Here is an 11,825-nt window from a genome sequence, read left to right as displayed (position 1 = left end):
CCAGTTTTTCTGGAAAATCAGCCGCTTTTCCGGAAAAACTTCCCAGCTGTCTACACTGGCCGCTTGAATTTCTGCAAAAGCACTGACTTCCTACTATAAGAAATCAGTGCTTTTTGCAGAAATACTATGCTGCTCCAGTTCGGGCAAAAAGTGCTTTTGCGGAAAAGCGTCCGTGCCAATCTAGACGCTTTTTTCCGAAAATGCTTTTAACGGAAAACTTTTCTGTTAAAAGCATTTCCGGAAAATCATGCCAGTCTAGACGTAGCCTGTGATTTTATTTTGATTGGGTATGCAGCTTGGAGAGAGGGGCTTTGCATATAAAGCCACTGTTAAAGATAACATGGTTTGTTTGGTTTTGGGAGAAATATCTCATTCGCTTTTTTTTACTTCCTTCTCTCCCATTTGCCTAGTGAGGGTTAAAAGTGAGATTATGGTGAGGGTGGAGCAAGAGAGGGACTCCCTCTGAAACCAAATAATGCTCTCAAAATTCATAATATGAAAAAAACGACATAGTTTAAACAAAAGAAAAATGCCATTTCTTTCTTTGTTTCAGGCTAAAGTATGGTCTATACAGAAAGATACACCAGTTTAACCAAATGTGTGTTTAAAATGGCTTAGTTAAATCAATGAAACCTGTGTAGAGATTTAAATTTGTCAGTATCTGCACTCCAGGAGGGGGAAGGGTTGCATTGATTTAACTAACATGGTTTCTAAACCAATGTACTTGAATCAGTGCACCAATTTTGTAGGAAGGCTCTCGCACAGGCATCAGAGACACTGGGTCACATATTCAAGCTTTACTATGCAACTATGAAGGCTAGAAACACTTAAATAACTGGAGATTCTGATCTCATCCTGTAATGGCAGGACCTAAAGTTCTAGGCATGAGTCTATAGTTTGGCACTCATTTAAGTGTTCCACAACCTGACCCTGAGAACTAGTGTAGAAAAACACTCTTTCCATTTTACTTCTCTAGAGTATCTAAGAATTTGTTCAAATATCACCTGCTTAAAAATACTGAATGTGACATCTTACTTATAATTCACTAGCCTTTAAAAATCAGAAATACATATTACTTTTACATGAATTTGTGTTTGAAAACCTCAGAGTGGCAGAAAATTATTTTAGGCCATGTGTATAGCATATAAACAGAATTCTTGAGATAATGCTGTGCATGGCATCTTTTGTCTCTATTAGATTTACTATCTAACTGCAGTGCACTCGCTTTCTAGTTTTCTGCCATGTTGTAGCTAACAAAATATCTTCATGGCCTACCCTGCTTCTATAACTGAAATACATGCTCATATTAAGGGGGGAATCAAATTGATTAAAATTATAATAAAAACAGAAGTGATTTTTTTTCATATCGGCTTTTCCCCAAATGTATTATTTGTTCCCCTAAGAAAGCACCTTGTAAGAACACATTTGAGAAGTTGTATTTTTATGCCAGCTCTTCAAGCCACTCTGGTGTTTGAATGACTCAATATTATCTCTTAGGCTATGTGATCTTGTTCTGCAATCAAAGCCTTTATGTAACAAGCTAGTGAAATTAGAAATGTGATTAGAAAATGTGACTATATTATCTAAAACTTACACACACTTTTGTATTGCTTCAGCTTTTCAAGTCTTGAGGGAGCTGACAATGATTAGGATCTATTTCTAGTGAAGTTACAATTGGGAATAAGGGTCTTCTGAGTACGTGAATCTACCTTATTATGACAGAATCTCCAATAAAGATATGCATTAGAGTATATTAGAATTTGCTTTTGAAACCACATGAAATTTTTGCATAAGAATTTGCACTGCAGCATACATTAACCAAACGTAATATTAAAAGATATCCCTCCCTCCCCACACACAACCATACTACATAAAAGTGATGGCAAGCACACAGAAAGAGGGAAATTAAAAGCTGAGCTTGATACATAGCAGTACATTTGCAGAAGGGTAGTTTTCTGTTTGCACATGTAAATCAGGCTGACACAGTATGGGTGTCCCATTGATGTGAGCAACCAACACCCAAAAGCTAACAAACAAGCCAACTCTGAGAGCTATCTTATGTGGGGCAAAATAAGATATTCAGCAACTGTAATCATTTCCCAGGCTGCAAGAAATCAAATAAAGGTTGTCCTTTCTTTAGGGTTTATCCAAAGTCTTATTAAAATAAAATGAACCCCATGGCTATGTCTACACTGTAGGCTTTTTGTGCAAGAACAGGTGGCGGCTTTGCTCGGGTGACCCTGGTCTGCTGGGGGGGTCCAGCGGCTTTGCTGGACCCCCCCCCAGCAGACCAGGGAGACCGGGAGAAGCTTTTCTCGCCCCGGAGGACACAGGTGATGACCCGCCGCCCGTGAGCTCCGGGGCGAGAAAAGCCCCGTTCGTAAGTGCGGATCCGACATAAGTCGGATCCGCATAAGTCGGGGACTGCCTGTATATGGTTGTGCCAAGTTTCTTCCACATATTGATCTGAGGAAGTGAGTCTGGCCCACGAAAGCTCATCACCTAATAAACCATCTTGTTAGTCTTTAAAGTGCTGCATACTCCCGTCTTTTGTTTTAAAATATTAGGGTGTGTCTACACAGCAAAGTTATTTCAGAATAACTACCATTATTCCGAAATAACTATGTGAGTGTCTACACAGCAATTTTGAAATAACAGATGGCTTATTCCAACTTCTGTAAACCTCATTCTACAAAGAATAAAGCCTATTCTGAAATAGCTATTTTGAAATCAGGCATGTGTAGACACTCCACTTCTGCTATTTCGAAATAGCCCCTCACCAGGACCATTCTAAGTTATTCCTGTCTCTAGTTGGCCCTGTGGCCCTGCTCCAGTGATGCTTTATTGCTTGTCTGAGTGCTGAGGATGCCTGTGCACAGGCTTAGAAAGGTATACTAATCCCACAGAGTATCTTTCACAGCTATCCCCTATAACAATTCTACCAGGAAGGCAGTGTCATGCTGAAATGCCTTGTGTGCCGTGCACCCCATGGACAATTGTATGCTAGGCTTGAATATCTTCATAACAGGAAGATTACTGTCCCAGCAATGTTGATTGGCACCTACACTGCAGGCTTCTTGTGCAAGAACTGTTTTGCGCAAGAGTTCTTGTGTAAAAGGTCTTCCACAAGAGCACGTCCACACTGCCATGTGCTTTTGCGCAAGAGCATCCATGGCAGTGTGGACACTCTCTTGCACAAGAAAGCTCAGATGGCCATTTTAGCCATAGAAGTTTCTTGCACAAGAAAATCATGCCAGAAAATCTACACTGTCTTCTTGTGGAAGAGCTCTTGCACAAGAGGGCTTATTCCTCATGGGGAGAGGAATAACTCTTCCGGGAGAAGCCCTTTTTTCCAACACTGTACTGTAAATTTACTTGCACAAGAACACATGTGCAGTGTAGATACCCAGCAAGTTTTTGTGCAAGAACACCTGTTCTCACACAAAAAGCCTGCAGTAGTCTATCTGACTGTGGCTACATCTACATTGCATATGCTTGCGCAAGATATGCAAATGAGGCAAAGCATGGACTATTGCCACACCTTATTTGCATACCTAATGAGCCACTATGTTGGACAAGAAGCAGTCTACACTGCTCCTTCTTGCACAAATACCCCTTCTTGCACAAGAGCTGTTCTGCCACTTAAAATAAGTGGCAGAATGGTTCTTGCACACAAGGGGGGTTTTGCACAAGAAGGAGCAGTATAGACTACTTCTTGCGCAAATGCTCCTTGTGCAAAAATGGCAGCTCATTTTGTATACAACGAGGCACAGCAATATTCATCACCACACCTCATTTGCATATCTTCTTGCACAAGAATGCACAATGTAGACATAGCTTTTGTGTGTGGCCAAGTTCCAACTCAGGTCCCTCGGTCAGGCACACCTTCTGGTCCATGAATCAGCCAGAGACACTTCTGGTGCAGTCACCTGTGCTTTTATTGTTAGTTCCCACCACCTTCTATGCACAAAGCTTACAATCAAGTCAGCCAACTCCTCCATCTGCCTAGGCACACACTCAACCACACCCTAGCTCCTCATGGCTTCCTTCCTCTGCCTTTTATAGCCCTCGCGCAGTGAGGCCCACAGCTCCTTGTAATAGCTCTTCAGGCTTAGGCTTGCTCAGCTGTTTCCCCTCAGCCTCTTTAGCCAGGCTACAGCGGCAGAGCTGTCTTAGCCAGCAGTCTGTCACAGTGCATAATAATGTGTAGGGTGGGACTTATTAATCCTGAGTAGGTCACACACCTCTTGGGGCAATAGTGACACAATGTGCAAGGAGTGAAGTGTGTTGCACAAGCAGAAAAACTGTTCAACAAATACTTTAGCAACTATCTGTGCCTTTTGGTCAGGCACCAGATGAGACTCCACCCAGGAGGATACACCAGCTGTCTTTCTCAGTCACTGATGGGGGTCCCAGAATACACATAGCTACCTTCTCTAAAGGTCAGCTCATCTAGGTGGTAACCATAGATGCTCTGGGTGAAGTATGGGCTTTATTCAGTCCTTAACAGACTATGGCAGGCCAGAAATATGATTTTGACCCTTTTGGTAAGCTTCTCTGTGCCCAAATATCCTCCAGTCCTGCTGCCATGTAACACCTTCAAAATCTCAGGGACGGATCCCCTTGAGAGCCCTAGTTGAGTGTAATAGTACATTTTGTTGACTATCTTTGGGTATGTCTACACTACCCCGCTAGTTCGAACTAGCGGGGGTAATGTAGTCATCCGCAGTTGCAAATGAAGCCCGGTATTTGAATTTCCCGGGCTTCATTTGCATGAAGCTGGCCGGCTACCATTTTTAAATGCCGGCTAGTTCGGACCCCGTGCTGCACGGCTACACGCGGCACGGAGTAGCTAGTTCAGATTAGGCTTCCTAATCCGAACTAGCTACTTCGTGCCGCATGTAGCCGCGCGGCACGGGGTTCGAACTAGCCGGCATTTAAAAATGGCGCCGGCCGGCTTCATGCAAATGAAGCCTGGGAAATTCAAATCCCAGGCTTCATTTGCAACTGCAGATGACTACATTACCCCCGCTAGTTCGAACTAGCGGGGTAGTGTAGACATACCCTTTGAGAGTTAAACGCTCCTGGTGTAAGTCAGGCTAGGTTCTCTGTATTAGCATGTACTTTGGTTTACCTGTGCCTCTTTCTTTCTTCCAGTACATTATCTGGGAAACTATTGGGTCATTGGCTTGGGGTTCCTTAAAAGTGCTGACTCCTTCATTTGGCATCACAGGCCCTGCCCTATTGCCACTGATCCTTTTGGGAGCAGAGCTCCTACTAGGCTGGCAGATATTTGTTCCCCAGTCCTAGCTTTCTTGCTGGCACTGCCCAGACTCAGTGTCCTAGACAGGGCATCAGCATTGGTATGGGTGGTATCTTATCTATTATAAGATTTGAGCCAGTAGTGCAAGCCACTGAGCTAATTGTCCATGGGGATCCTGGAAATTATGAAGCCATCTGAGTGAATGGTGATCTGACCTTACCAGGAATTCTTTCCTCAGAATGAAGTGCCAAGCATGTTTGGTGAAAGAAACCACTGCCAGCAACTCTGTCAGAGCCATGGTGTATCTCAGCTCTACTGTGTTGAGGGTCCTACTGGAAAATTCCACTACTCTGTCTGCATGCAGCTGAGGCTGAACATCACCATTGCCAACTTCACTGGCACCTGTAGCTAGGATGAACAGTAGCTGCAGATCTGAATAGGCCAACATTTGTGAAGACACAAACTTTCATTTTAGTTCTAGAAAGGCTTCTTAGAATGGGATAGTTCACTCAAATTTCCAACCGTTCTCTGCCAGCTTGTGCAATGCCTGTGTAACCATGGCAAAATCAGCAATGAAATTCCAGTAGAATGAAGAAGACAAGCAAATGAAACTCTGTACCTCAGTGATGCAACATGACACTGGCCAGGATCAGATGGCCTCTGTCTTTTTAAAGTATATCCCAATATCCTCAGTTGAGATTATACAGCCTATGTAATTTATTTTGCTGCAGGAAAAAATGTATTTTGATTGTTTCACCTTTAAGTTAAACTTTCTAGCATAATTCCCATCTTTTGAAAGTATTCCTCAAGTGATCTCCCAATGATGATGATGTCATCAAGATATACCAGGCAGAACGTAACCTGAAGATCTGCCATCATGACATCCATCAACTTTTGCTATTAACTTTGCAGAGGCCCTATATAAAGGCAAATACTGTCATTGGAGTGCACTTTCACTGTCCACTAGCCATGGGCCAGCCCAGGATGGCGAACCAACAGGCCTTTTCTAGCAACTCTAGAATGTCATCAGTCCTAGGGAGGGGATGTGCATCATTCAGGGTTCAATAACACATCCGTTAATAGTCAGTCTATCTCTGTGTTCCCCCCTCCCTCCTGAAAATAGATATTTTAGAATAGCAGTATAGCCGCTCCCCGAGTTACGACCACCTCCACTTACGACCATCCGCACTTACGACCAAAGCGGTCATAAATGCGGATCCAAGTTACGAGCGGCGATCCGTGCTTACGAACAGCGCGGTCGCCATGTAACTCTATGGGAGCTGAGTTATGAACACTTCGAGTTACAGACCAAATGTTGGTCCGTAACTTGTTCGTAACTCAGGGAGTGGCTGTACTGTGGATGCTCCACTGCTTCTGTTTTGAAATAGCTTCTCCCCTGTTATTATTGGAGTTACTACATTGCCCCCTCTAGTGCAAAAAAATATGCAAATAAGGTGAAGCGTGGAATATTGGCATGCTAAATTTGCATAATTAATGAGGCTCTGTTTTTGTGCAAGAGGCTTTTGTGCAAAAACCCGCTCTTGCGCAAGAGCCATTCTTCCTGAAAAAAATGTGGAAGAACGGCTCTTGAGCAAAAGCCTCTTGCACAAAAATGGAGCCTTATTAATTATGCAAATTAGGCATTGCAATGTTCCATGCTTCGCCTCATTTGCATTTTTTATGTGTGCAAGAGGGAGCAGTCTAGACATAGCCCTAGGGTACTAGTAGCATGTCTTATGTAGTATGTCTTGAAGGCAAGCACTATTGGTTCTTCAGCAGCTAGGGCTTGTAGTTACTTGCCCTAGTGGATCCCAATAACGATACAGATATATGGAAAATGTTTTACAAGGGCTGGTGGGAAAAGTTGGTAGAAAATAATTAGCTTCTGTTTTCTTCAGACTGGAGAATAACATTTCCTTGCCTAAAAAATAATACTGAGACAGTGGCACTAATCAGCATGGCATGGCATGGCACGGCACTTCCAGAACAGGTCTGAGGTAGCTGGTGGGATAAAGCAGAGAAGATTTTGTTATCACTGCACTGTCCTGAGGAGAGAGAATTACATTCTTTAGTACTGTCCATTGGTACCTTTCATGTGCACTAAATCCAATTTAAAAATACATTGGTCCAATAGAGTTACTATTTCAAATTGTCTTTTAAGTACAAGAGTTTTCTGCAGGAGCAGAAGCTTCAGATGATACTAGTAATGTTCTTGTGCACATTGAGCCTTAGCAATTATTTTTATGAAGTAATAAACTGAAAAATAGACCCTTAAGTACTGTATTGCTTTATTAATTCTATACATGACATGCAGCAACAGCCATTCTGAATCATAATTCTCACTGCTCTGAGAATATCTGAAATACAAAATCCCTGAAAACCTTAGTAAGATTTGACCCACACATATTATAGTCAGAAAAAATAGACATCATTGTAGGCTACATGTTCAGACTTAGGCAACTAAATCTGAGTTTATTTTTTTTTTAATAAAACATTCAGAGGTCCTGTGAACTCTCAGATGCCATTGATTTCATTAGGATTTCTGGGTTCTTAGCAACTGTAAATATTGGGTTGTTTTAATTTGTCTGGCTTATCTGTAGTATATGGTATTACAAAAGATATTGGAGTTTATTCCAATAGACACATTTTCCTACATGGGGAAAGGAGTGTAAATTTCAGTATTAACGTGCACTTTATCTTTCACATTATTTTAACACCTTTGCTTTTTTTAATGCTAAAACAGTCATAAATATTGAGTATTTCTATAAACATTCCAGGCAGAACTCATTCATGATGTCGTTTTCTTATCATCTTTTCCAGCAACATCCATCTCCACGTGCCACACATAAGGGGCTTTTTGTCAGTTCCCCTAAATATTATAAGGCTGTTCTAAAAGTTACAGAAATACAGGAAATGAAAATGAAAAATTTCCACCTGAAGCATACAGCTCAAAACTCACAACACATCAGATCTTTTTCTGTTCACTCTGTCTCTGAAACCCACTTTCATGTAGTTTCCATTGTGAAATGGAGCTTCTGCAGAGATAAGGGCAGGAGCATATGAAACTAGATGACAATGATCTCCAAATGCACAAGTTTCTCTGGCTGCCTATGGTAATTGCATTACTTGTGAACCTTTATGTTATTTTTCTTTCTTACTAGCAGTCTACACTTTCCATCTGCTAGATGGTTTATTACCTTATTTTTATTTCAGCCTTCATTTTTATTTTCAGTCTTCTTCCTCATCCACACATCTTTAAAAAAACAAACTACTGCTCCCCACAATGGCTGGCTTTCTCTTAAGCATTCCTGACACCACTCTCAAAAGCTGTGTTAACTTTAATCTGAAAGGAAATACTGTAATAGCTAAGGAACATTTGAACATAATATAAAAAAAATCAGGTGATTTACAATGTCTTTTAAATGCAGCCCTATTAGCATAAACAAAAAGTATTTCAATCATGGAGAGAAAGTGGACCAAATTAAAAAGACAATTAGAAATGTTGAACTTCCACCATGTCAAGGAGATTCCCTGGTAGATAATATGTATCTATTAAGTACAAGTTCATATGCATTTTCTTAGAACAATATAATGTGCCATTCTTCTAGCACTGTCTTTAATGTATCTTGTGCTCTTCCCAATGATCTGCATAATCTCAGCAAATGCAGGTTCCAGAATAAGACAGTTTTGGCAGAAGGACAAAAGACACTAGTAACCAATTGCTTTCATGAATCATATTTTTTCTCCTTCATAGTCTTCACAAGATATCAAGCCCGCATGGTAACCCAGAGTTCTCCATGAACAATAAGATAAAGTCTAGGATTAGTCAAGTATATTTACTTTAAATGGATTATTGATGGCTCACTGATAAAGTTAGCCTTTGTATGGAGACACATACATTCTCCAGTCTATAAATAACCTAATGGATAACACTGCAACCTTTACAGTCACTGTATTGCAGTTGTATCAAGGCCAATAAGTATAATACATAACAGAAGGAGAACTGTTATTTGCTAAGGTTCAGTCCTATTTAGCATAATCTCATTCTTTAAATAATGCATTTTGAGATGTTATAAAGATGCTGTACTATAGCCTTGGACTATGGTGAATAGTCTGTCAGCATTCCCAGTAAATCCTAAATTTTCAGGAACTGATAATATACCTCAACATTTTAAGACCGTCTTAAAGTGACTAAAACTCAGCTGATACGCAAACTCAATTTCTGTCTTATAAAATATAGTATACATCATTATATAATTAAGAAACTTTTTTGTAGTTTCTAACTTCCTTATCTCCATTTTTAAGATCTAGATGACGCTGATTAATTTTAACAAAGAGACAATTCTGTCATTGTAAAATTGGTGGTTTTGTGATGTTTTCATTTAGAAATAGTTCAGATATAGTGGTTAATATTTGAAAAATAGCTCCTGATCATTTCCACTAGCTACTATTTATAACATTATTCTATTATTTATATTATCACACTGCATCTTCACTATGCATTTATAAATATCAATTTTGAGAGTTCAGTATCTCAGCTGTATAACATCCCTTCAGGTTTCTATCCTAGATGCAAATGGTATCTGACAAATAAGATGAAAATTGGTTAAGTTATGGCATTTTTAAAATCTTATTGACTATAATTCCCCATATATCTCTAAACAAGTCCTGGAGAAAGAGGGGATTATCAGTAACACTGAGGGGCACTGGGGAGAAAGAACTTAGACTGGCAAATTCAGCAACATCAAAAGCTATAAATTCACATTCTGCCAACACTTGATCTCTAGAAAAAAAATTAGAAAAGAGTTGGCATGGAATATAGCAGTGTTTGCTGTTCATGCTTTCAATCCTGGCTTAGTTGATTTACATCACATTACTAAGGTTAAGCCTCTGTTTTTTAAGTGAGTTTCATTCTTATACTTACTGTTTCCCACATTCACGCATAATACTATATTTCATACACTGCGTTATTAATGAACCAAGCAAAAACAAAAACAATCAGTCATTTTGTCAGGATAGAGGGAAACAAAGTAATATATCCATGAGTGGAAAGGGAAAAAATAAAGCAGTCATCCAGCTACTGGTATTAAATCTTGAGTCTGCAGATTAGAGATAGGAGTGGATTTTTTTTTTATAGACGTGACATTTAACCCTTTATTGAAAAGGCAAAGGTGAAAATATCAAAGACAACTAGGAGTCTGGTAGCAACTTAAAGACTAACAAATTTATTAAGGCATAAGCTTTTGTGAGTTGTAGCTTAGATGCACAAAGTAAAAGAAATATATAGTCAGGGATATGCACATACATATATAGATGGGAGTGTTACACAGTGTTAATGAGGCTAATTCAATCAGAGTAGATGTTGTTATGCTTGTATGCTTATAAGATACACACAGGATCATTTTAGAGAAAAAGGCAATATGCAAAGTAAAACACACACAAACACACACACACACACACATCAGTCCTGCTATACCATTACTGCCCAAGTAATAAGTCATTATTGTCTAATAATAACACATTTACTATATAAAATACTTTCAGTAAAAACTTAAAACAGTCTTAATTTACATAAGCAAAATACTCGCCTTCTTTTATCACCACAAAAATGAAATGTTTAGTACATAAAGTTATATCAGTTAATACAAAATAAAAACATTAACAAGAGTCCAGTACTATTAAGTTTATTTAAAAAAAAACCCTTTGCAATGAAAATAAAACAAATGCTAATGTTAAGAAAAAATATAGCAGTGTAATGTATTTATGACTTCACATGAGCAATGAGGCCTCATGTGTGGGAGATAGGATTAGAAATTTAAATGTATCAGCAGGCTAGAAACAGAATATATGTGCTAACTAGAATAGATAAATGACAGGTAAGCTAAAAGACAGAATGCCTTTACTAGTTAAGATAATCGAGAACACCCGAAGGATCATTTACAAAGGACAGGATAAGCCTAGAATGTAAGATGAGATATAGAGTAAGTTTTACGTAGACAGAGCTTGCGCTACAGGATTTGGTTCCTAAAAAGTAAAAAAGCCAAATACCAAAAACATAAGATGCAATACATAGTAAAGGCAATTTAATATGATATATATAAAGGAATGCTGGAGGTGTACATGATGCTCACAACTATTTGGCTTATTTTATGTGTGACTTTACAGGTGTTGTACACTCTGGACCAGCGTTTCTCAAAGTGGTCTGTGAACCCACTTCGAGAAACCCACTAGCTGGCCGCTCCAGTGTGTTTATTTACCGGTTCCATGTCCTTGTGGCTGCCATTGGCTCTGGTTCTCCATTTGCAGCCAAGGAAAGCTATGGGAAATGGCATGGGCTGAGCCACTGCTTTCCTTGGTTTCCCTTGCCTGCAAATGGTGAACTGGCACCAAGTGGAGCTGGAGGCTCTGTGGCAGTGAAGCCTGTAAATAAACACACCAAACTGATCAGTTAGCAAGTTTCTCAAAGTGGTTTCACGGATCGCTTTGAGGAAAACTGCTGTATACCCACCCTGTGCACTTGAGTCTAATCAACTCAGCATAGCTTTGGTGTGTGCCTGAGGAA

Source organism: Pelodiscus sinensis, chromosome 3 (genome assembly GCF_049634645.1).
Source record: "Pelodiscus sinensis isolate JC-2024 chromosome 3, ASM4963464v1, whole genome shotgun sequence".
Taxonomy (NCBI): domain Eukaryota; kingdom Metazoa; phylum Chordata; order Testudines; family Trionychidae; genus Pelodiscus; species Pelodiscus sinensis.
This window is presented reverse-complemented; position numbering follows the sequence as displayed.